A 23689-nucleotide genomic window follows, 5' to 3' on the forward strand; every position below is an offset into this window, starting at 1 on the left:
ATCTCTCCGATTTGGTCCTGCCGTACATAGCTACACGTACGCTACAGTCACAAGACACAGGCCTCCTTATTGTCCCTAGAATTTCTAAGCAAACAGCTGGAGGCAGGGCTTTCTCTCCTATAGAGCTCAATTTTTATGGAATGGTCTACCTATCCTTGTGAGAGACGCAGACTCTGTCTCAACCTTTAAGTCTTAACTGAAGATCTCTTCAGTAGGTCCTATGATTGAGTGTAGTCTGGCCCAGGGGTGCGAAGATGAATGGTAAGGCACTGGAGTGACGAACCACCCTTGCTGTCTCTGCCTGGCCGGCTCCCCTCTCTCCACTGGGATTCTATACCTCTGACCTTACTATGGGGCCTGAGTCACTGGCTTACTAGTGCTCTCCCATGCCGTCCCTAGGAGGGGTGCATCACCTCGTGCCAGGCTTTTTTTCCCGCTATACTCAACTTCAGTTGGTTGAGTCACTGACGTGATCTTCCGGTCCGGTTTTGTGCCCCCTCGGGTTCGTGCGGTGGAGGAGATCTTCATGGGCTATACTCAGCCTTGTTTCAGGGTAGTAAGTTGGTGGTCTGTTGATATCCCTCTAGTGGTGTGGGAGCTGTGCTTTGGCAAAGTGGGAGGGGTTATATCCTGCCTGGTTGGCCCTGTCCAGGTGTATCGTCGGTCGGGGCCACGGTGTCCCCCGACCCCCCGTCTCCAGTATCTATGCTGCAATAGTCTATGTGCCAGGGGCTAGGATCAGTCTGTTCTATCTGGTGTAGTTGTCCTGTCTTATCTGGTGTGGTGTCTTGTTTGAATTTAAGAATGCTCCCATCTCTTTCTCTCCCCTCCTGGAAGACCTGAGCCCTAGGACCATGCCTTAGGACTACCTGGCCTGGCGACTCCTGGCTGTCCCTGTCCCAAGTCCACCTGGTCGTGCTGCTGAATCAGGTTCTGCTGTTTTGCCTGTGGCTATGGAACCCTAACCTGTTCACCGAACATGCTACCTTGTCGGGCTGCTGCTCCAGTTTCGCAATTTATGCGATAAATTGGTCCATGCCAACTGCCAGCCACAAAATAAAATCATCCAGGCTCTTTTACGCCCTCTTCCGAATGGTAGTTATAAATGCAGAGGTTGTGCACAGTGCAAAAATGTGATGAAGTGTGAATATTTCTGCCACCCACATACAGGAAAACGGTTCCAAATAAATGACATTATTATGTGCTCCACCACCCATGTTATCTGTATGATTAAATGTCCATGTGGGCTGTGTTATGTAGGTAAAACCTCTCGTTCTCTCAACCAGAGAATTAGTGAACATAAAAGTTCAATCAAGAGAAACGACAGGGATTATCCAGTTGCAGTACATTTGAATGACCTAAAACATGACATTTACCTTTAGATTTAGTGGCATAGAGAAAGTAAAGATATCAGACAGGGGAGGTGATATAGATAATACTCTGAGCAAAAGATAATGTTTTTGGATTTTCATCCTCCAGACATTATTTCCTCGGGTTCGTGCGGTGTCTTAATGATGAAATGCCTACAGTTGAAGTCGGAGGTTTACATACACTTAGGTTGGAGTCATTAAAACTCGTTTTTCAACCACTCCACAAATTTCTTGTTAACAAGCTATCGTTTTGGCAAGTCGGTTAGGACATCTACTTTGTGCATGACAACAACAATTGTTTACAGACAGATTACTTCACTTATAATTCACTGTATCACAATTCAAGTGGGTCAGAAGTTTACATACACTAAGTTGACTGTGCCTTTAAACAGCTTGGAAAATTCCAGAAAAAAATGCCATGGCTATAGAAGCTTCTGATAGGCTAATTGACATCATTTGAGGCAATTGGAGGTGTACCTGTGGATGTATTTCAAGGCCTACCTTCAAACTCAGTGCCTCTTTGCTTGACATCATGGGGAAATCAAAAGAAATCAGCCAAGACCTCAGAAAAAAATTGTAGACCTCCACAAGTCTGGTTCATCCTTGGGAGCAATTTCCAAACGCTTAAAGGTACCACGTTCATCTGTACAAACAATAGTACGCACGTATAAACAACATGGGACCACGCAGCCGTCATACCGCTCAGGAAGGAGACACGTTCTGTCTCCTAGAGAAGAACGTACTTTGGTGCGAAAAGTGCAAATCAATCCCAGAACAACAGCAAAGGACCTTGTGAAGATGCTGGAGGAAACAGGTATAAAAGTGTCTATATCCACAGTAAAACGAGTCCTATATCGACATAACCTGAAAGGCCGCTCAGCAAGGAAGAAGCCACTGCTCCAAAACCGCCATAAAAAAGCCAGACTATGGTTTGCAACTGCACATGGGGACAAAGATAATACTTTTTGGAGAAATGTCCTCTGGTCTGATGAAACAAAAATAGAACTGTTTGGCCATAATGACCATCGTTATGTTTGGAGGAAAAAGTGGAAGAACACCATCCCAACCGTGAAGCACGGGGGTGGCAGCATCATGCTGTGGGGGTGCTTTGCTGCAGGAGGGACTGGTGTACTTCACAAAATAGATGGCATCATGAGGAAGGACAATTATGTGGATATATTGAAGCAACATATCAAGACATCAGTCAGGAAGTTAAAGCTTGGTCGCAAATGGGTCTTCCAAATGGACAATGACCCCAAGCATACTTCCAAAGTTGTGGCAAAATGGCTTAAGGACAACTAAGTCAAGGTATTGGAGTGGCTATCACACAGCCCTGACCTCAATCCTATAGAAAATTTGTGGGCAGAACTGAAAAAGCGTGTGCGAGCAAGGAGGCCTACAAACCTGACTCAGTTACACCAGCTCTGTCAGGAGGAATGGGCCAAAATTCACCCAACTTATTGTGGGAAGCTTGTGGAAGGCCACCCGAAACATTTTACCCAAGTTAAACAATTTAAAGGCAATGCTACCAAATACTAATTGAGTGTATGTAAACTTCTGACCCACTGGGAATGTGATGAAATAAATAAAAGCTGAAATAAATAATTCTCTCCTATTATTCTGACATTTCACATTCTTAAAATAAAGTGGTGATCCTAACTGACCTAAGACAGGGAATTTTTACTAGGATTACATGTCAGGAATTGTGAAAAACTGAGTTTAAATGTAGTTGGCTAAGGTGTATGTAAACTTCCGACTTCAACTGTATGTATGTTATGTTGTAAATGTGAATATGAATGAATGCCCCCATTTCAGATTACTCTGACGTATTTCTTGCCCAATGATTTATGAAAACTTGCTTAGTGGGTCGATGTCCTCATTGTGGTTTTACAGACGTGTTTAATACGTTTATGTACACACTGTATTATAATATTTATGAAATGCACCATCCCAGCTCTGCAGATTTTGCTGCGAAGAGACAGAATCATTAGATAATTTGTTTTGGTACTGTCCATATGTAGCTTGTTTTTGGTCGCAGGTTCAGGAATGGCTGAAGAATTGCAACATTTACCTGGATGTGATGAGGTGTGAATGAAGGAGTCAGGCGCAGGAGGTAAAATACCGAAGTCCAGAGTTTAATCCGTTTGCATAAATCAAACGCCCCAAGCGTCAAACTAATCTATACAAGGGAAAACATCCACCTTGGCAATAACACAGTGAAATGTAGCTCAACCGAGCTACACGCTCTCACAACAAACAATCACTCACAAAGACAAGGGGAGCAGAGGGAACACTTATACACATACTAATTAGGGGAATGAGCACCAGGTGTGTGTGATTGACAAGACATGACAAGTGGAGTGATGAGAATGAGATCGGCAATAGCTAGTACTCCGGTGACGACGAACGCCAAAGCCTGCCCGAACCAGGAGGGGGGGCAGCCTCGACGGAAGTCGTGACACTGGAGCTAACTCTGCAAATAGCACTACTGGGTGCTTTAAAAAGTCGTAGTCAATCGATTAATAATATAATAACATTCTTAGCAAAAAATGTTATCTTTAATTTACAATATGTAGAATCTTTGAGAATAGAAAGGTTCAGAACGTTTGTGAAACATCACAGTACAGCTGAAAAATATATGGCAAATAGAAATCAAAACTGGATGGTGTTCAGAGATAGATGGGAGGGGTTAAGTGGAGCTGAAGGATGGGACTAAAAACAAAAGATAACTATTGTCAACTATAATGTGTCTGTAAAATGTATATAGTATGTATAAGCTGGAAGTAGAGGCCTAAGAGTTGTTGTCCATTAGTTTACTCCAATTAGGGGAGGGATGGTATGGTTAGGATAATATATAAAATAATAGATATTATATATATAAACTCAGCAATAAAAGAAGTGTCCTCTCACTGTCAACTGCGTTTATATTCAGCAAACATAACATGTGTAAATATTTGTATGAACATAACAAGATTCAACAACTGAGACATGAACTGAACAAGTTCCACAGACATGTGACTAACAGAAATTGAATAATGTGTTCCTGAACAAAGGGGGGGTCAAAATCAAAAGTAACAGTCAGTATCTGGTGTGGCCACCAGCTGCATTAAGTACTGCAGTGCATCTCCTCCTCTTGGACTGCACCAGATTTGCCAGTTCTTGCTGTGAGATGTTACCCCACTCTTCCACCAAGGCACCTGCAAGTTCCCGGACATTTCTGGGGGGAATGGCCCTAGCCCTCACCCTCCGATCCAACAGGTCCCAGACGTGCTCGGAAGAGGATGTCTTCCCTGTAACATACAGCGTTGAGATTGCCTGCAATGACAACAAGCTCAGTCCGATGATGCTGTGACACATCACCCCAGACCATGACGGACCCTCCACCTCCAAATCAATCCCGCTCCAGAGTACAGGCCTCAGTGTAACGCTCATTCCTTCGACGATAAACACGAATCCGACCATCACCCCTGGTGAGACAAAACTGCGACTCGTCAGTGAAGAGCACTTTTTGTGCCCATAGGCAACGTTGTTGCCGGTGATGTCTGGTGAGGATCTGCCTTACAACAGGCCTACAAGCCCTCAGTCCAGCCTCTTGCGGACAGTCTGAGCACTGATGGAGGGATTGTGCGTTCCTGGTGTAACTCGGGCAGTTGTTGTTGCCATCCTGTAATAATAATAATAATATGCCATTTAGCAGACGCTTTTATCGAAAGCAATTTACAGTCATGTTTGCATACATTTATTTTACGTATGGGTGGTCCCAGGGATCGAACCCACTACCCTGGCGTTACAAGCGCCATGCTCTACCAATTGAGCTACAGAGGACTGTACCTGTCCCGCAGGTGTGATGTTCGGACGTACCGATCCTGTGCAGGTGTTGTTACACGTGGTCTGCTACTGCGAGGACGATCAGCTGTCCGTCTTTTCTCCCTGTTGCGCTGTCTTAGGTGTTTCACAGTACGGACATTGCAATTTATTGCCCTGGCCACATCTGCAGTCCTCATGCCTCCTTGCAGCATGCCTAAGGCACGTTCACGCAGATGAGCAGGGACCCTGGGCATCTTTCTTTTGGTGTTTTTCAAAGTCAGTAGAAAGGCCTCTTTAGTATCTTAAGTTTTCATAACTGTGACCTTAATTGCCTACCGTCTGTAAGCTGTTAGTGTCTTAACGACTGTTCCACAGGTGCATGTTCATTAATTGTTTATGGTTCATTGAACAAGCATGGGAAACAGTGTTTAAACCCTTTACAATGAAGATCTGTGAAGTTATTTGGATTTTTACGAATGATCTTTGAAAGACAGGGTCCTGAAAAAGGGACATTTCTTTTTTTGCTGAGTTTATATACAGTACCAGTCAAAAGTTTGGACACACCTACTCATTCCAGGGTTTTTCTTTATTTTTTACTATTTTCTACATTGTTGAATAATAGAAAAGTCATCAAAACTATGAAATAACACATATGGAATAATGTAGTAACCAAAAAAGTTAAACAAATCAAAATATATTTTATATTTGAAGCCACCCTTTGCCTTGATGACAGCTTTGCTCACTCTTAGCATTATCGCAAACAAAATATCTGACATTGTTTTCCAATTAGAACTTTGCTATACTTTAAAATGGTTGAAAGCACATTGATAGACATTTATGCGACAACTAACCCAAAAATCAGACACTGTGTTTCCATTGGAATTTTGTTGTGCTTTTAGATGGTTGAAAGCATTGTGATAACACATTGGAAATTCAACTAACTTTTGGCTGTCTTTTTGAGTGGGTGACTATAGGTTGCAATCTCATTGATCAACTTCTCAACCAAATATTAACCAATCATCCACGTTGAAATTACGTAGTGGGAAAAGACTCTCATGGGCTGGCAAATAAATAAAGGAGAGAAGGAGGAGGGAAAGGAGGGAGATAAAAAATACAAACTGCCGCCCCAATCTGGACGGTGGAGTGTGTGTTTGTGTTAGTGTGTGTGTGTTTGGCGGGGGTGGTTTAGCGCTTGTGGTGGCCCTCCTAAGAATGGGGGCAGTGAGCTGGAACCGACATAGTGGGGATATTCAACCTCTCCACCCAAATATCGGCGTGTGTCTACTGGCCTGAGATACGTAGCTGGGCTGCCTCGCCAGGCACAAAGGCCCCAAATAGTTCAGAATGGACTTCCACTCATTCCTCCTGGGGGTCTCGCCTCTGCGTCTGAGACTGGGCCAATCGAGAGCCAGTCGAGCACCTATCCTGGGCCTACACACTTCATGTAGATCTGAAAGTGTCAGAGAGTATGAGTCAGAGTATGAGCATTATCCCAACATCATATTTTCACTATGATGAATGTTTGCCCTATTGGAGGGGTTGGGGGTTCAGAATTAGAACCAAGAGCCACAAGAAGCAAGACTGTGACACACACGTCTGTTGATATTCTTTTGCACCAAATGCCAGCTTATTCCAAAGTACTCGGTTGTAGGCTAGTCTATGTTGTTTATAATTATACAAAAATATAATTATATATTTTGACAGCAATGCTTGTCTGCTGAGATTACATGTGAGGTAGATGTGGTGTGTAGGTGAGTCTGGCCGCAGAGCAGACAGAGAGAAGATAGGTGGTGTGTTGGACCACAGTCACCTCAGTCTACTAGCAGCCATGTTACAAGGCGCTCTGGGCTGAATTCCTAGGTGAGTCTCTGGTTGGTGTGTGTGTGGTATGTGTGTGTGTTGTATGTATGTGTGTGTGTGTGTGTGTCATGATTATAGAGGTGGCCTTTGGAACTATGTTGGGGTCGAATAAGGATTCAGAAGGTATCAAAACCATCCAAATGTCAGCTGTTTGTTTGGGGTTCCTCTCCTCCGATCCTCTCAGTCTCTCTTTCTCCCCCTCCCTCCCCCCTCTCTCTCTCTTCCTCCTTGTGTCTCTGTCTGTCCCTCCCCTCTGGCTGCTGTGGGACTGGGTAAGCAAACATGGAGTAAAAACTAAACAGTGTCTGAGACTGAGATGGCCTAACCGTCTCCAAAACCTGCTTTCATAATTTCAAGCCCATATCATCTATTTGTCCAACCATCTGAAAGTAACATATTGTAGAAGTAGGTACTAGTAAGTAATTGAGAGACTGTAAGGTAAGCTCATGAAAATGCATAGGTATATCCTTGGGTTACATTCCATTTAGATTCAAAGCTCAATATCAACAGCTAAGGGTTAGGGTTTGGTTTAGGGTTAGGGTTATGTCCAGAGTGTGGACATGAAGCTAGGGTTAGCATAAGGGTTAGGGTTGAGGCTTTGGTTAGGGTTAAGTCGAGGTGTGGACATGAAGCTAGGCTGTGCCACATTGATCTCAACTGTATTCATATCTGTCTGATTGTATATAACAATGTTTACAAGCTACCTGCTTAAAAGACATGCAAAGAGAAGGTGAATCTGGGAACACAGTTTCTTTAAGGCAAAGGACTCTCCAAACAACCTGCACGGCCCACTAATGTTTCTCACACTGTTCAAACAAAAGGTATAGCTGTGTGGAGCAGGAGGCGAACTGTAGGACAGTTGTGACAGGGAGGAGCTTTTAGGCGACGCAACTTTTGGGCAATGGTAATCGCTGTTTACACAATGGAGCAATTACCCAGTAAATTGCAGAGAGACGATAGGGAAGAGAGAGAAAAGAGAGGGAGAAGAGAGAGAGGGTAGCCAGGCAAAGCCCTGCTGACAGACATTGTGACAGGGAGTTTATTGTGTTGGTTCAGGTCTTTGATGAAGCTGGCTCTGTAGTACTGTTTAATTGCCTCAGGTTCTGGCGTGGATGGCTGGCTGCTCTTTAAAGCACACACCTCACCTCAAAGCAATTACTTTCAGTCAGTCCAGAAAACACACACCCTCGTTATTTTACTGCAATTTGCCTCTGGATTCACATTCCTCATCACGGCCACAATAGCAGCCTCATAATCAGAACGCTGCTGAAATATTTCTCTTCCAAATTCAACCCCTGCCTCTGGTAAATAAGTAACTACATACAGCACCAGAGTGCACTGTGCATTCTGCAGAAAGTCTTCCCAGCTCCGATCTCTATGTTCAGGTTGTTATTGTAAAAGAGAACGCGTTCTCAATTATTTACCGTTAAATAAAGGCACAAAAAAATAGGAATGTCATGTCATTGATATGACTTGCCATAAAAAATAGTTTTATTACGCTTTTTTGCACAAACTCTCTTGCCCTGACTCTATGCACACACACTGGACTCTACCCACACACTCACACATACTTACACTGACACTCCAACACACACATACACACACTCACACACACACTCACACACACACACGCACACACTTTTAGACTCACCATATGCGCTGCTGTACTGTCTATTATCTAGCCTGTTGCCTAGTCACTTTACCTCTACCTACTGTATATGTATATAGTTACCTCAATTACCTCGTACCCCTGCACATCGACTCGGTACTGGCATTCCCTGTCTTTAATTATTTTTTATCGTATTTTTTTTCCGTTATTCACTGTGTATTTCTTCATGGTGTCACTATTTAATTTTTTTATTTTATTTCTATCTTTATCTTTAACTCTGCATTGTTGGAAAAGGACCTGTAAGTAAGCATTTCACTGTTAGTCTACAACTGTTGTTTACGAAGCATGTGACAAATTAAATTAAATTTGACTGACGACCATGGTGGGCAGCAAGAGTGGACGCCACTAGCATAACCAGCAGACATTCCATGCAAGCCGGACATCAGTGTTGGGGACGCTACTCTGAAAATAACACAGAGATACCGTGACGAGATCCTGAGGCCCATTGTCGTGCCATTCATCCGCCGCCATTACCTCATGTTTTAGCATGATAATACACAATTCCTGGAAGGTGAAAATGTCCCAGTTCTTCCATGGCCTGCATACTCACCAGACATGTCACCCATTGAGCATGTTTGGGATGCTCTGGACCGACGTGTACGACAGCGTGTTCCAGTTCCCGCCAATATCCAGCAACTTTGCACAGCATTGAAAAGGAGTGGGACAACATTCCACAGGCCACAATTAACAGCCTGATCAACTCTATGCGAAGGAGATTTGTCGCGCTGCATGAGGCAAATGGTGGTCACATCGGATACTGACTGGTTTTCTGATCCACGCCCCTATCATTTCTTTAAGGTATCTGTGAGCAACAGATGTATTCCCAGTCATGTGAAATCCATAGATTTGGTCCTAATTTATTTATTTCAATTGACTGATTTCCTTATATGAACTGTTACTCAGTAAAATCTTTGAAATTGTTGCATGTTGCATTTATATTTTAGTTCAGTATAGTTTACCACGCTACCAATTACTTCACATTGGAAGAAGTTAAGCTACACTAAAGCTACCCTTAAGAAACGTATAGTTTACTGAACTAAAGTTACTTCGATTATTTTTTAAATTACTTCCCAACTACTGCGTGAAAGAATATCATATCTAAATCTGAAATGTCATAGTCTACAAATTGCAAGAATAGATCATTTACATTTGAGTCATTAGCATACGCTCTTATCCAGAGAGACTTACAGTTAGTGAGTGCATACAGAATGTGTGATTTAACCTATTAAATACAAGTGAGAACTAAGCACACAAAAAGTGTTTCAAATGAGAATTAGGAAGGTCTGATGCCGAAAAAGAAGGTCTTGCCTACTTCACCCATATTTTATTATATTTTTGCAAAAAAATGGTTCCAGTAGTTAGCTGCACCACTACATGGCAAAAAAGTTATAAACTACTGAAAACACAACCAAGATTTGAATTGAATTTAGTTCAACTACCACCAAGCTACTGCAAAATGTTATTAAATTACTTGTTGAACTATATGTAGTTCACTAGTCCCCATATTTTGACTTATGCATGTGGCACAAACTATTTTCCTTCCATTCATCACAAAGCCACAGTAAAGCTTTTGTTTTAGGAAGTAGTGTGGGCTTTAATTAACATTTTCTCTCTGTGTTTCATTAATAAAACAAGGAAGGTTTCCCAGTTGGGCTGAACAGGAACAGAGGGAGGGCTCCACAGCCTCTGCGCCCCAGGGCACAGCACACAAAGCTCTGGCTCTCCAATCACAGTCACAGACCCCCAAAAAGCCTTCTAAGGGGAAGTCCTGTCAACCACCCAGCCCTCAGTTGGGTGAGTCAAATGCAACTCCAGGTCCACTAAATCAGAATTATGAAAATCAGGCCGGTAGACTACAGCCAGCCAGTCAGCCAGCTTTCAGGGGGTCTCTGAAAGCTGCCGTGCGAAAAGGAAAAGGAAGACAGTTCTGATCTGATCGGTTGTCAGATAAATACAAAGGGGGGCGAGTGGATAATTTAAACAAAGGGAGGTGACTGAGGAGGAGAGGAGAGGGCGGAAGAGAGAAGGAGGACAGGTTTACAGTTCTGCATCTTAACCAAAATACAGTGCTCTTTTATTTACTATGTGGCTGGACAGTCTTGAGCCCTATACTACGTACGTGGTTTGAGGAGTTAGCAAAGTAACTTTGGTCAACTCTGAGTTCAACTCGGGATAACTGGTACTACTAAAGTGGCTCACCTTTTAGCCAGGTACATTTCTATAGCAATGAATCCTTCAGAACTAACCTACTCCCGCGCAGGCTAACTCAGAGCTACAGTGCCTTGCAAAAGTATTCATCCCTGTGACGAGTACTGAGGATACGAAGAGGCAGGACGCAGATGCAGGAATCAACAATTTAAAGGTTTATTTAACACTGAGCAAGAGAACAACAAAGAGCGAAAACACAACATGACACTAACAGTCCAGGGCTATATAGGGGTGGTGATGAGATGATGAGGTGCAGGTTCGCTGGAGGTGATTAGGGTGCGTTGGGTTTCCATCCACGGGAGGAGACGTGATAGTACCCCCCCCCCCCCCCCCCCCCCCGGACGCGCGGCTCCCCCTGCAGGATGTCATCAGCCCAAAGGATGACCCCGAGGACGAGGAGCGGATTAGGTTGTGGTCCAGAACGTCCCCAGCTGGAACAGAGCTCCTCTCCTCAGGACTATACCCCTCCCAGTCCACCAGGTAACGGAGCCGTCCCCCACGGAACCTGGAGTCCAGCAGGTCCCTCACCGCATACGCCGGACTCCCGTCAATGTCCAGAGGCGGAGGGGGCGTACCCCGGGGGACGGCATCCGCCAGAGGACCAGGAACCACCGGCCTGAGGAGAGCCACCTGAAAAGAGGGTGAGACACGGTAGTGAGGGGGAAGGAGCATCCGGTACAATACCTCATTTATTAATACCACAAACCGTTGGCTCAGTTTCCTGCAGGGCAAGCGGAGAGGGAGGTTTTTAGTGGACAGCCAGACACAATCCCCAGGCTGGAATACAGGGGCCTCACTGCGGTGGCGGTCGGCTTGGTCCTTCTGCCGATTAATGGCCCTCTGGAGATGGACATGGGCGGCGTCCCAGACCTGTCCGGCCCTGCGGAACCACTCGTCGACAGCGGCCGCATCGGTCTGGCTGGGTGTCCAAGGGGCCAGGGCCGGCTGGTACCCCAGGATGCACTGGAAGGGAGTGAGCCCTGTGGAGGAGTGAACGAGGGAGTTCTGGGGATATTCTGCCCAGGGAAGAGACCTCGCCCACTCACATTTACATTTACATTTACATCATTTAGCAGACGCTCTTATCCAGAGCGACTTACAAATTGGTGCAGTCAACTTATGATAGCCAGTGGGACAACCTTTTAAAAAAAATGGGGGGTGGGGGAAGAAGGATTACTTTATACTATTCCAGGTATTCCTTAAAGAGGTAGGGTTTCAAGTGTCTCCTGAAGGTGGTCAGTGACTCCGCTGTCCTGGCATCGTGGGGGAGCTTGTTCCACCATTGGGGTGCCAGAGCAGCGAATAGCTTTGACTGGGCTGAGCGGGAACTGTGCTTCCATAGAGATAGGGGAGCTAGCAGGCAAGAGGTGGATGAACGTAGTGCCCTCGTTTGGGTGTAGGGTCTGATCAGAGCCTGAAGGTAAGGAGGTGCCGTTCACAGCTCCGTAGGCAAGCACCTTGGTCTTGTAGTAGATGCAAGCCTCAACTGGAAGCCAGTGGATTGTGCGGAGGAGCGGGGTGACATGAGAGAACTTGGGAAGGTTGAACACCAGACGGGCTGCAGCGTTCTGGATAAGTTTAAGGGGTTTAATGGCACAGGCAGGGAGCCCAGCCAACAGCGAGTTGCAGTAATCCAGACGGGAGATGACAAGTGCCTGGATTAGGACCTGTGCCGCTTTGTATGTAAGGTAGGGTCGTACTCTGCAAATGTTGTAGAGCATGAACCTGCAGGATCGGGTCACCGCTTTGATGTTAGCGGAGAACGACAGGGTATTGTCCAGGATCATGCCAAGGTACTTTGCACTCTGGGAGGAGGACACAATGGAGTTGTCAACCATGATGGCGAGATCATGGACTGGGCAGTCCTTCCACGGGAGGAAGAGCAGCTCCGTCTTGCCGAGGTTCAGCTTGAGGTGGTGATTCCGACATCCACACTGATATGTCTGCCAGACATGCAGAGATGCGATTTGCCACCTGGTTATCAGAAGGGGGAAAGGAGAAAATTAATTGTGTGTCGTCTGCGTAGTAATGATAGGAGAGACCATGTGAGGATATGACAGAGCCAAGTGACTTGGTGTATAGAGAGAATAGGAGAGGGCCTAGAACTGAGCCCTGGGGGACATGACCTGAGCACGTGGTGGAGCACGAGCACGTGGTGCGGAGACAGATTCTCGCCACGCCACCTGGTAGGCGCGACCTGTTAGGTAGGACGCAATCCAAGAGTGAGCAGTGCCGGAGATGCCCAACTCAGAGAGCGTGGAGAGGAGGATCTGATGGTTCACAGTATCAAAGGCAGCGGATAGGTCTAGAAGGATAAGAGCAGAGGAGAGAGAGTTAGCTTTAGCAGTGCGGAGAGCCTCCGTGACACAGAGAAGAGCAGTCTCAGTTGAATGACCAGTCTTGAAACCTGACTGGTTTGGATCAAGAAGGTCATTCTGAGATAGATAGCAGGAGAATTGGCTAGAGATGGCCCGCTCAAGAGTTTTGGAGAGAAAAGAAAGAAGGGATACTGGTCTGTAGTTGTTGAGATCGGAGGGATAGAGTGTAGGTTTTTTGAGGAGGGGTGCAACTCTCGCTCTCTTGAAGACGGAAGGGACATGGCCAGCGGTCAAGGATGAGTTGATGAGCGAGGTGAGGTAAGGGAGAAGGTTTCCGGAAATGATCTGGAGAAGAGAGGAGGGGATAGGGTCAAGAGGGCAGGTTGTTGGGCGGCCGGCCATCACAAGTCGCAAGATTTCATCTGGAGAGAGAGGGGAGAAAGAAGTCAAAGTATAGGGTAGGGCAGCATAGGGTAGGGCAGTGTGAGCCAGTCCTGACAGTGGCAACGAAGAAACCTCCCCAGCTCCTGGTTCATGCTCTCCACCTGCCCATTCGACTGAGGTCTATACCCAGAATTGAGGCTGGCCATGGCCCCGATCTTCTCCAGGAAAGACTTCCACACTCGGGAGGTGAATTGGGGGCCACGGCCCGAGATTATGTCCTCCGGAAGTCCATAATGCGACCGGGAGAGCAGAAGGAAGACCAGTTAGTGGCAAAAAATGGCATGATTTGGAGAACCGATCTACGACCACCAGGACTGTGGAGAAGCCATCAGAACGTGGGAGGTCGGTGACAAAGTCTATGGACAGGCGTGACCAAGGTCGCTGAGGCACTGGGAGAGGAACTTCTGAGGTGTCTTCGTTTGGGCACATACGGAACAGGAGTTGATGTAGCGGGAGACATCAGTAGCCAAGGTGGGCCACCAGTATTTTTGTGAGAGAGAATGTAGGGTGCGCGTAAAACCGGAGTGCCCTGCCGTAAGGGTGGTGTGCGCCCAGATCAGCAGGCGGTCACGGACCCTGGTGGGTACATACACGCGCCCCGGAGGGGCGTTGGCAGGCGGAGGCAGGATAGGACCCCCCAGATCCTTATTTTCTCTGGTATGGTGCATCCTGGAGAGTGCATCGGCTTTCACGTTCTGGGATCCTGTACGGTAGGACATAATAAACTGAAAGCGAGTAAGAAATTGGGCCCACCTGGTTTGACGAGAGTTCATCCGTTTCACTGCCCGAATGTGCTCCAAATTCCAGTGGTCAGTGAGAATCCGGAATGGATGGACTGCACCCTCCAGCCAGTGTCTCCATTCCTCCAGAGCGAGGACCACCACCAACAGCTCCCTGTCTCCAACTCCATAGTTCCTCTCTGCAGGGGTAAGCTTTTTTGAGAAAAAGGCACAGGGATACATTTTCTCTGGCTTACCTTGCCGCTGGGAGAGGACCCACCCACGCCCTCCACAGATGTGTCCACCTCCAGGATGAAAGGACGAGCTGGATCTGGCTGTTTTAGGAGGGGCGCTGTGGTGAACCTCTCCTTCAGCCTCTTGAAGGCAGCGTCAGCCTCAGGGTTCCAGTCCAGCTTCTGAGGCCCACCCTTAAGGAGAGAGGTGAGCGGGGTGGCTATGGAGCTGAAGGACCTGATGAAACGCCATTAGAAATTTGCGAAGCCCAGGAAGCTCTGTAGGCCCTTGATGGTGGTGGGGATTGGCCATGACCTGACAGCGTCCGTCTTCGCTCTTTCCATGAACACCCCCTGAGGACTGATCCTGTATCCCAGGAAGGAGATGGACTGTTGGTGGAATTTGCATTTCTCTCCCTTCACCAACAGGCTGTGTTCCCGGAGGCGGAGTAGGACCGCTCGGATGTCCCTGACGTGCTCCTCGAACGTAGCCGAGTAGATCAGGATATCGTCGATGTACACCACCACCTGTCTACTCAGCATGTCTCGGAACACGTCATTGACGAAGGACTGGAACACAGAAGGTGCGTTGGCGAGGCCGTAGGGCATGATGCAGTATTCATAGTGGCCTGAGGTAGTGCTGAATGCCGTCTTCCACTCGTCACCTTCCCGGATTTGGATCAGGTTGTAGGCACTCCTCAGGTCCAACTTGGTAAAGTACCGGGCCCCTCGCAGCTGCTCAATGGCCGACAGAACCAGAGGGAGGGGGTACCGGTACTTGGTGGTGACTGCGTTCAACCCCCGGTAGTCAATGCGCGGCCTCAGTCCTCCATCTTTTTTGGCCACGAAGAAGAAGCTGGCGGAGAAAGGAGAGGTAGAGCGTCTGATGAAACCCTGTTTCAGGGTCTCCGCCACATACTTCTCTATGGCCTCAGTCTCCGCTACGGAGAGGGAGTAAATGCGACTCTTCGGGGGGCAGGTCCTCCGGCATGAGGGGGACCAGGCTGTGATCCTCTTGGTGATCCAATTGATAGTGGGGTTGTGTAGTCTGAGGCAGGGCAATCCCAAGACTATCTGGTGAAGGGGTGACATGACGATGTGGAAGGACAGCTCCTAGTGGTGCTCCGGTAGTGTGGGAATGGTGATGGTGATGGGGAGAGTGACGTGCGTAAAGGTGCCTGAGCCAAGTGGTTTATGTCCAGCGAGGTGACGTGTAGCGGAGAATGCAGTGGCACGGTGGGCAACCCCCATTCAGAGACCAGCTCCCTATCGGTTCCCCGCTGATCAGGTATCTATCATTGCCGTGGAAAGCGAAGAGAAAGAAGAACCATTCACCATTAAGGGAACTAAAAACAATGGTTTGGTGACAGGTGATGACGGAACACTCACGTAGCGGTGACGGGAGTCATACCGCCTAGATAGTAAGCCGCCAGGAGCTCTGTGGTCCGTGGTGATGTAGGGGGTGCTGCCCACCTCCATCGGTGAGGATTCGGAGGCAGGGCGGCTTCCATAGCTCAGATGGGGTGAACGTCGAGGCTACGGGTGGTGTTGGGAATGCCGTTGGTCTCTCAACATGTCGTCAAGACGAATGGACGTGGCGATGAGGGTATCAAGGTCCATCTCGTCGTCCCGACATGCGAGTTCCGTCGTGATATCCTCCCATAAGCCTCTCCTGAAGGCCATGCGCAGAGCACTTTCATTCCAGCCGGAAGACTCCGCCACCGTGCGAAAGCTCAGGGCGTACTCGGAATACGCTCACCCCCGCCCTTTCCCTCCGTAGGATGATCGAACACCGCCCTGAATTGAGCGAGGAAGGTGGAGTAGGGAAGCGTCGCGGCCTCACCCCCTTCCCAGACTGCCGTAGCCCAATCCAGCGCCTTTCCCTTCAGTAGCGAAATCACCAGCGCTATCCTGGCTTGGTCCGATGGAGATGCTCATGCTGACGTGCCAGATACAGTGAAACCTGTAGCAGGAAGCCTCTACATTCCGTTGTTTTCCCATCATAGCCCTCCGGCAGGGCGAGGGGTCCCTCAGACGTTGGTGATAGCACGAGAGGAGGTGGACTGGGTGCGGAGGATACGAAGAGGCAGGACGCAGATGCAGGAATCAACAATGTAAAGGTTTATTTAACACTGAGCAAGAGAACAACAAAGAGCGAAAACACAACATGACACTAACAGTCCAGGGCTATATAGGGGTGGAGATTAGATGATGAGGTGCAGGTTCGCTGGAGGTGATTAGGGTGCGTTGGGTTTCCATTCCGATGTTGCCGAGGTGGTGCGCTCAGACCGGTGGCTCAGTAGACCGGCGAATCAGAGCGCCGGAGTGGAGCAACGGGAGGAGACGTGATAATCCCCCTTGGCGTTTTTCCTATTTTGTTGCATTACAACCTGTAATTTCAATTGATTTTTATTTGGATTTCATGTAATGGACATACACAAAATAGTCCAAATTGGTGAAATGAAAAGAATAACTTGTTTCAACAAATTCTAAAAAAATAAATAATGGAAAAGTGGTGCATGCGTATGTATTCACCCCCTTTGCTATGAAGCATAAGATCTGGTGCAACCAGTCACATAATTAGTTAAATAATGTCCACCTGTGTGCAATCTAAGTGTCACATGATCTGTCACATGATCTCAGTATATATACACCTGTTCTGAAAGGCCCCAGAGTCTGCAACACCACTAAGCAAGGGGCACCACCAAGCAAGCGGCACCATGAAGACCAAGGAGCTCTCCAAACAGGTCAGGGACAAAGTTGTGGAGAAGTACAGATCAGGGTTGGGTTCTAAAAAAATATCAGAAACTTTGAACATCCCATGGAGCACCATTAAATCCATTATTAAAAAATTGAAAGAATATGGCACCACAACAAACCTGCCAATAGAGGGCCGCCCACCAAAACTCACGGACCATGCAAGGAGGGCATAAATCAGAGAGGCAACAAAGAGACCAAAGATAACCCTGAAGGAGCTGCAAAGCTCCACAGCGGAGATTGGAGTATCTGTCCATAGGACCACTTTAAGCCATACACTCCACAGAGCTGGGCTTTATGGAAGAGTGGCCAGAAAAAAGCCATTGCTTAAAGAAAAAAATAAGCAAACACATTTGGTGTTCGCCAAAAGGCATGTGGGAGACTCCACAAACATATGGAAGAAGGTACTCTGGTCAGATGAGACTAAAATTGAGCTTTTTGGCCATCAAGGAAAACGCTGTGTCTGGCGCAAACCAAACACCTCTCATCACCCCGAGAACACAATTCCCACAGTGATGGTGGTGGCAGCATCATGCAGTGGGGATGTTTTTCATCAGCAGGGACTGGGAAACTGGTCAGAATTGAAGGAATGATGGATGGCACTAAATACAGCGAAATTCTTGAGGGAAACCTGTTTCAGTCTTCCAGAGATTTGAGACTGGGACGGAGGTTCACCTTCCAGCAGGACAATGACCCTAAGCATACTGCTAAAGCAACACTCGAGTGGTTTAAGGGGAAACATTTAAATGTCTTGGAATGGCCTAGTCAAAGCCCAGACCTCAATCCAATTGAGAATCTGTGGTATGACTTAAAGATTGCTGTACACCAGCGGAACCCATCCAACTTGAAGGAGCTGGAGCAGTTTTGCCTTGAAGAATGGGAAGAAATCCCAGTGGCTTGATATGCCAAGCTTATAGAGACATACCCCAAGAGACTTGCAGCTGTAATTGCTGCAAAAGGTGGCTCAACAAAGTATTGACTTTGGGGGGAGAGTTGAGGACCAATGAAATCAGATTCCCTCCCTCTCGCAAAGACTGCGTCATCATCCCCTTCATTTGAGGAAGATGACTGATTAAATACTTTATTAATCAAATGTTTTTTTGTGTGTGTGTTAAAAAATAGTAATGGTAAAATACCTATCGTATTAAACCTTTAGTAGGCTAATGACAGAATGCGTTTGAAACTTCATGCACAGTAAAACTTGTGTATGTCGTAATACAATTATTTTATCACTAGGAGTGGGAAAAAAGGTGCTTGTGCATTGATAAGCATACCAAAGACGGCATTAACGATAAGTCATAAAATAAAGACGGCACTTCAACAAGCTTATTTTACACCAAAGCCTGCTGAATTTGTAAGATAACTTTTCTTTCCTTTTCATTTTGGCAAAAATGAAAATGTGGCACTGACTCACCCATGGATTGATGTTTCATCATTGTCTCAATGAAGAGTTTGGTGTTCGACTAGCCACGTGCAACATGCACGTGCAGTTACAAGCCTGCTAAAGTTAGCTGCAGGTAGACGAGCAATATCCACCGTCGTAGTATGGATGAAGCCTGAGCTGGAATGTGAAGCTGGCTAGCTTTAGAAAACCCTGAGTAGATCTAGCTTCAATCGTAGTATATCCCTTTGGACTGTTTCCACCATAGATCCCCAGAGACAACTCTCCATACATTGTAATTTGTAAAATTTACAATTGGAAGGAAATCCAAGCACAAATAAGAGATATTGCCAATATTCTTTAAAGCTGAAATCTGCACAAGGGTCACTGTTTGCCCCAGCACATTTGTTATTGTTTTTGTTTTGTTGATGAAACAGGGAGCATCCAATGTTTGTTGTTTGAAGTACCTTCTTTGTTGTTGTAATATCGCAAACGGACGTGGCAGTTTCACCAAGTATGGATTCTAGCTTTAACACAACAGTAATCTGAAGTGAAAGAAAGAACATAGAGTATGAAGTAATTGGATGCATGCAAGTCTGTCTGTCTCTCTGACGGTCTGTGTTCCATTACATAAACTCGACTCCTTGCACTTGAGAGGTGCTGAATGTTATCAGGACACCAGCTCCCTAAAATACAAATGTACAACAGAGTGATAAAGTGAGTCTGTGGTCCAGATAGTCCAGCCAGTCTCTGTTGGCTGTGCTGCTGTTTATAGATCAGTGGGTTGGCAGGAGGCCATGATGCTGCTGTTGGACTGTTGTCTTCCTTCTCTGAGTCTTTTGCGGCATGGGACTGGGAGACACAGCAGCATCAGGCCTTTCATCTGATTTGACACCCCCAAGTGATCATTCAACTCCAACCCCCTCGTAATACGACCCCAGACACAATCAAACAGTCAAACACACGCAGGCACGCATGCACGTGCGCATGCACACACACACGCACGCACGCACGCACGCACACACACACACACACACACACACACACACACACACACACACACACACACACACACAACTCATACTCTCAGCGCTGTCTCTGCCTTTCTGTATCTTTCTCCCCCTTCCTCCCTCCCTCCTTCGGCCTTGAGGTCCTTTGGCTTTTTATTTTTCTAATATATTGCAGCGACCTTTGCTACAATATAAATGTATTGATCTACCATAGTAATGTACACATCCTAACGGTGTATTATTATCAGATAGGAGCAGGACAGGCTCCTAGTGGGGTCTTCAAGTGCAGGGTACTGTATAGAGGATTAAGTGCACAATATTTCTGCGTTACTCCACTACTCTAAGCTACAGAAACTGCAGCACCACTCACAGAGAAACACAACATGCTCCAATTTTACTCCCTAATTATACACCAAAAACATGGAGATCGGTAATAAAGCATGTGTAGAAAAAACCTATCCACATACAATACTCTGTACAACAAGTCTTTGCTGCCTAGAAACAGGTTTATCAGAAAATGACAGCATCCTCTAATGGTAGCTATTGTACTGTATGTTAGATTAATGTGAGATAGTGGAACTAGATTAACAAGCTGATACTGGGCCTGCAGCTGAGTGCAGAGCGGTGGATGCCAATTTACACAGTGTGTCAGTCAGCAAACCTTGTTTAAATACTTCCTCTTTCAGATACATTTAGGATAAGTGCCTTTCTATTGTAACACTGGAAAACACCTGATCTGAAGGTAATTTGGTATCTATCGCAGAAGCCTTTCGGTGACCTTGCTCATGCACTTTCTTCACTTCCATTGTGCAACATGATCTGCAATCAGGTGAGCAGGTTTCAGAACAATGCATCCATTCACCAGAATCACAAGCTTTGCTTTAGTCCTATAATAGTAGTGGTATGTAGGTAGGTAGCTTAGTGGTTAAGAGCGTTGTGCCAGTAACCGAAAGGTTCCCTAGGTGAAAAATCTGTCGATGTGCCCTTGAGCAAGGCACTTAACCCGTAATTGCTCCTGTAAGTCGCTCTGGATAAGAGCGTCTGCTAAATGACTAAAATGTAAATGTAATCCCTGTTAGTTGACCTCTCGTACCCTTCAGTAGTACAAAGATTAACAGTTATAGTAGTAATTAGGGAAACCTATTGTTGAGTAAGTCAGTACACACATAGTTTACAGTCCCCTAATAAAGATTTTCAAAGTAAAAATGACATCAAGTAATCTTTCCTGGAACCTACAGCTTTGTTATGTAACATGCACTAAAGGGAACCCTATTCCCCCTGGGGGAGGAGAGATAGAGTTAGCTTTCTGTCTTTCAACAAGCTCCCTTTGTGTTTCCCAGGAGTGTCAAAAACACACCACAGACTTCTTAGATCTATCAGCAGGGTAAGATAAGCACAACAGAACATCATTCCATTATATCACAGTCTATTCAGCAAGGGAATGGTATATGAAAGTCAACTGTCCTGTAAATTGCAGAATAAATGCAGTATAACTTAAAGGGACATTTCTAAAATGTTCTACTTCATATTATCATATCCAGCACCACCCCAACATCAACATATGTGAAAATGGCACATTTTAATGTTTTGTAGTGAAAAAGATAGAGGAAGATAAGTGTTTCCAATGACATCATCGGTTTTCATCGTGTGATTTTAACCAATTATGAGTAAGCATTGCCTACTAATTGCTTACCAATTGTCTACTAATAGAGGGCTTGCAGTTGACGCATGATGCCTCCTGGCGGCCATGTTGGAAGACCACTGCATTAATTATTCTGACAACAACAGCCGAGTGGCTACTCCAAACTGCATGATAACAGTGCCTAAAACTAGTTGATTCATCACCACGGTCATTTTCTGTAGAGTATTTGGCTGCTTTAACAAGGCATGAAAAACAGGAAAAATTTGTTTACAGATTCCCCGCAATCATGAAACACCATTGGTGATACCAATGAGGTAAGACTCAAGAACTGTCAGAAAAGCGAGGAAACCTTTTTGCCCGTCAAGACCTGAACCCAGACAGCTGTCAGTACAGGGTCTACTATGATAATTTCATCACTAGTAAGTCAAGTCTGATCAATTTTGAGTTTAGTTTAGCTGTTATGCTAACCAGATGTTAACAACAAAACTACAGTGAGTTAGACAACAATAGCTAGCTAGATAGCTTGTAGTCTAGCTATTAGCATGTGTCGCGTGAGTTTAAAGTTTTGGGGAAGGTATTTTTTTCACCATAAAAATGCAACAAAGGATTGCATGCCTCTATCATTGCATTTGCAGACTAATTTAAGCCTACTATTCCTAATGTGATGAGTAGATTGGATAGAGATACTTTAGGCTATTAATAAGTGCATAGTGGCATAGGCTTCTAGGCTATATCAGAGATGTTTCTTTCCTCTGCAAGGGAAAAATGTGGCCATAAACATTAAATGCAATTCTACTACACTTTATATATGACTGGAGACATTAGCAGAATCTTTTTTAATACGATGGTAGCCTAGGCCTACTCTACTGACACTGACAGCAGATTAGTAAAAACGACCTTGTCTTGAATGCAATCATGTAATCTAGGCCCGAAAAGGAGTCCTGGCTAAAAGGATACAGCTTTTGTCAAATTAACATCAAAATATTTATTTTTGCATTTTAGCAAACCCAAACCCTTTTCCTAACCTTAACCTAATTCTCCTAACCTGCTACGTTTATTCTCCTAACTTGCTGCGTATATTCTCCTAATCTGCTACGAAATGCCCCAGACAAACACACCTGATTCAACTTGTCAACTAATCAGGCCCTCTGAGTTGAATCAGGTATGTTTGTCCGGGGCCACAACAAAAATGTGTGTGTTGGGAGTACTCAAGGACTGGAGTTGGGTGATGTAGGCCTATGGCTGCACTGGTGTTGCATGCCATTATCAGCTTCAAAATGTGTTCACATGGCTGATATCCTGAAAAAATTGTGACAATCAAATAAAACTAATTGAAGAGCTTATGACTGAACAAAAAGGTGATATTCATTTGAGAATACAACACAGAAACAGAAAACTTAGAGACAAATTCCCTTCCCGCCTTTATTGCATGATTGTGATCTGTGATTAATCAACATCGACACTAGTTCATCTTGAATAATAGTTAACAATTAAAACAAGTTTAAACACTTAACTTCAAAGAATCAACACTATTTCATATCATTTCAAAGTGTACAATATGTAAACTCATATGTAAAGGTTAGACATCTTAATAACAAGTAGGCTATTATTACTAAAGCATAATTTCAGTTGAACAAAAAAAAGTGTGTCCAGCCTCGCTCCACTGATCCCTGATCTACAGGGTGAGCAGACTTCTGTTCCAGCCCAGCAATAACGCAACTTGATTATTAACTAAATAGGTTTGATACATTGAATCAGGTGTGTTAGTAATAGGCTGGAACAGAAAGGTGCATACCCAGCAGGGTTGGCCTGCTCCTGTTGTAATAGGTTTATACATTGTGTGTGACTTTTAGACTGTATTTATGTTCACAAAATGTGCTAACATTGAATAGGTTCTCCCACTGCCTAAGTTTACTGGGTCTTTAGAAAAACGAAATAATGGGCAATCTTCCCGAAGTATCCGGTGGTAGCAAAATGCAGCCAGCCATGTGGACAATTGGAGGACTTCTAACAGACTGTTGCTAGGTGATTTGTGACGCAACTGCAAGCCCTCTATTGGTTGATGATGTAATTGGAAACACTTATCTTCCTCTATCTTTTACAAAACCTAGAAACGCGCAATTTTCATGTTGGGGTGGTGCTGGAGATGATGAATATGAAGTTGATTTTGTATTTATTTTTTAGATGTAAAGGTCTGATTGATAAACCCCCTAGAGTCGATATCCGCTCCCCACGGAAATATAATTAGCATACTAAACAAATCAATCTATC

At 45.5% G+C, this 23689-nt stretch overlaps 1 pseudogene across 1 annotated transcript in view; it reads right to left on the reverse strand.

Annotated features, from left to right (window-relative positions):
- Positions 1-16107, reverse strand: part of LOC311149176 (lon protease homolog, mitochondrial-like) — a 36538-nt pseudogene extending 20431 nt beyond the window's left edge. The window contains exon 1 of the transcript in view: positions 16018-16107. The product of the transcript in view is annotated as a lon protease homolog, mitochondrial-like (transcript). The remainder of the gene's footprint in view (positions 1-16017) is intronic.
- Between the last annotated feature and the right edge of the window lie 7582 nt (positions 16108-23689).

The sequence above is a fragment of the Coregonus lavaretus genome (genome assembly GCF_964263955.1).
Source record: "Coregonus lavaretus genome assembly, chromosome: 21".
Taxonomy (NCBI): domain Eukaryota; kingdom Metazoa; phylum Chordata; class Actinopteri; order Salmoniformes; family Salmonidae; genus Coregonus; species Coregonus lavaretus.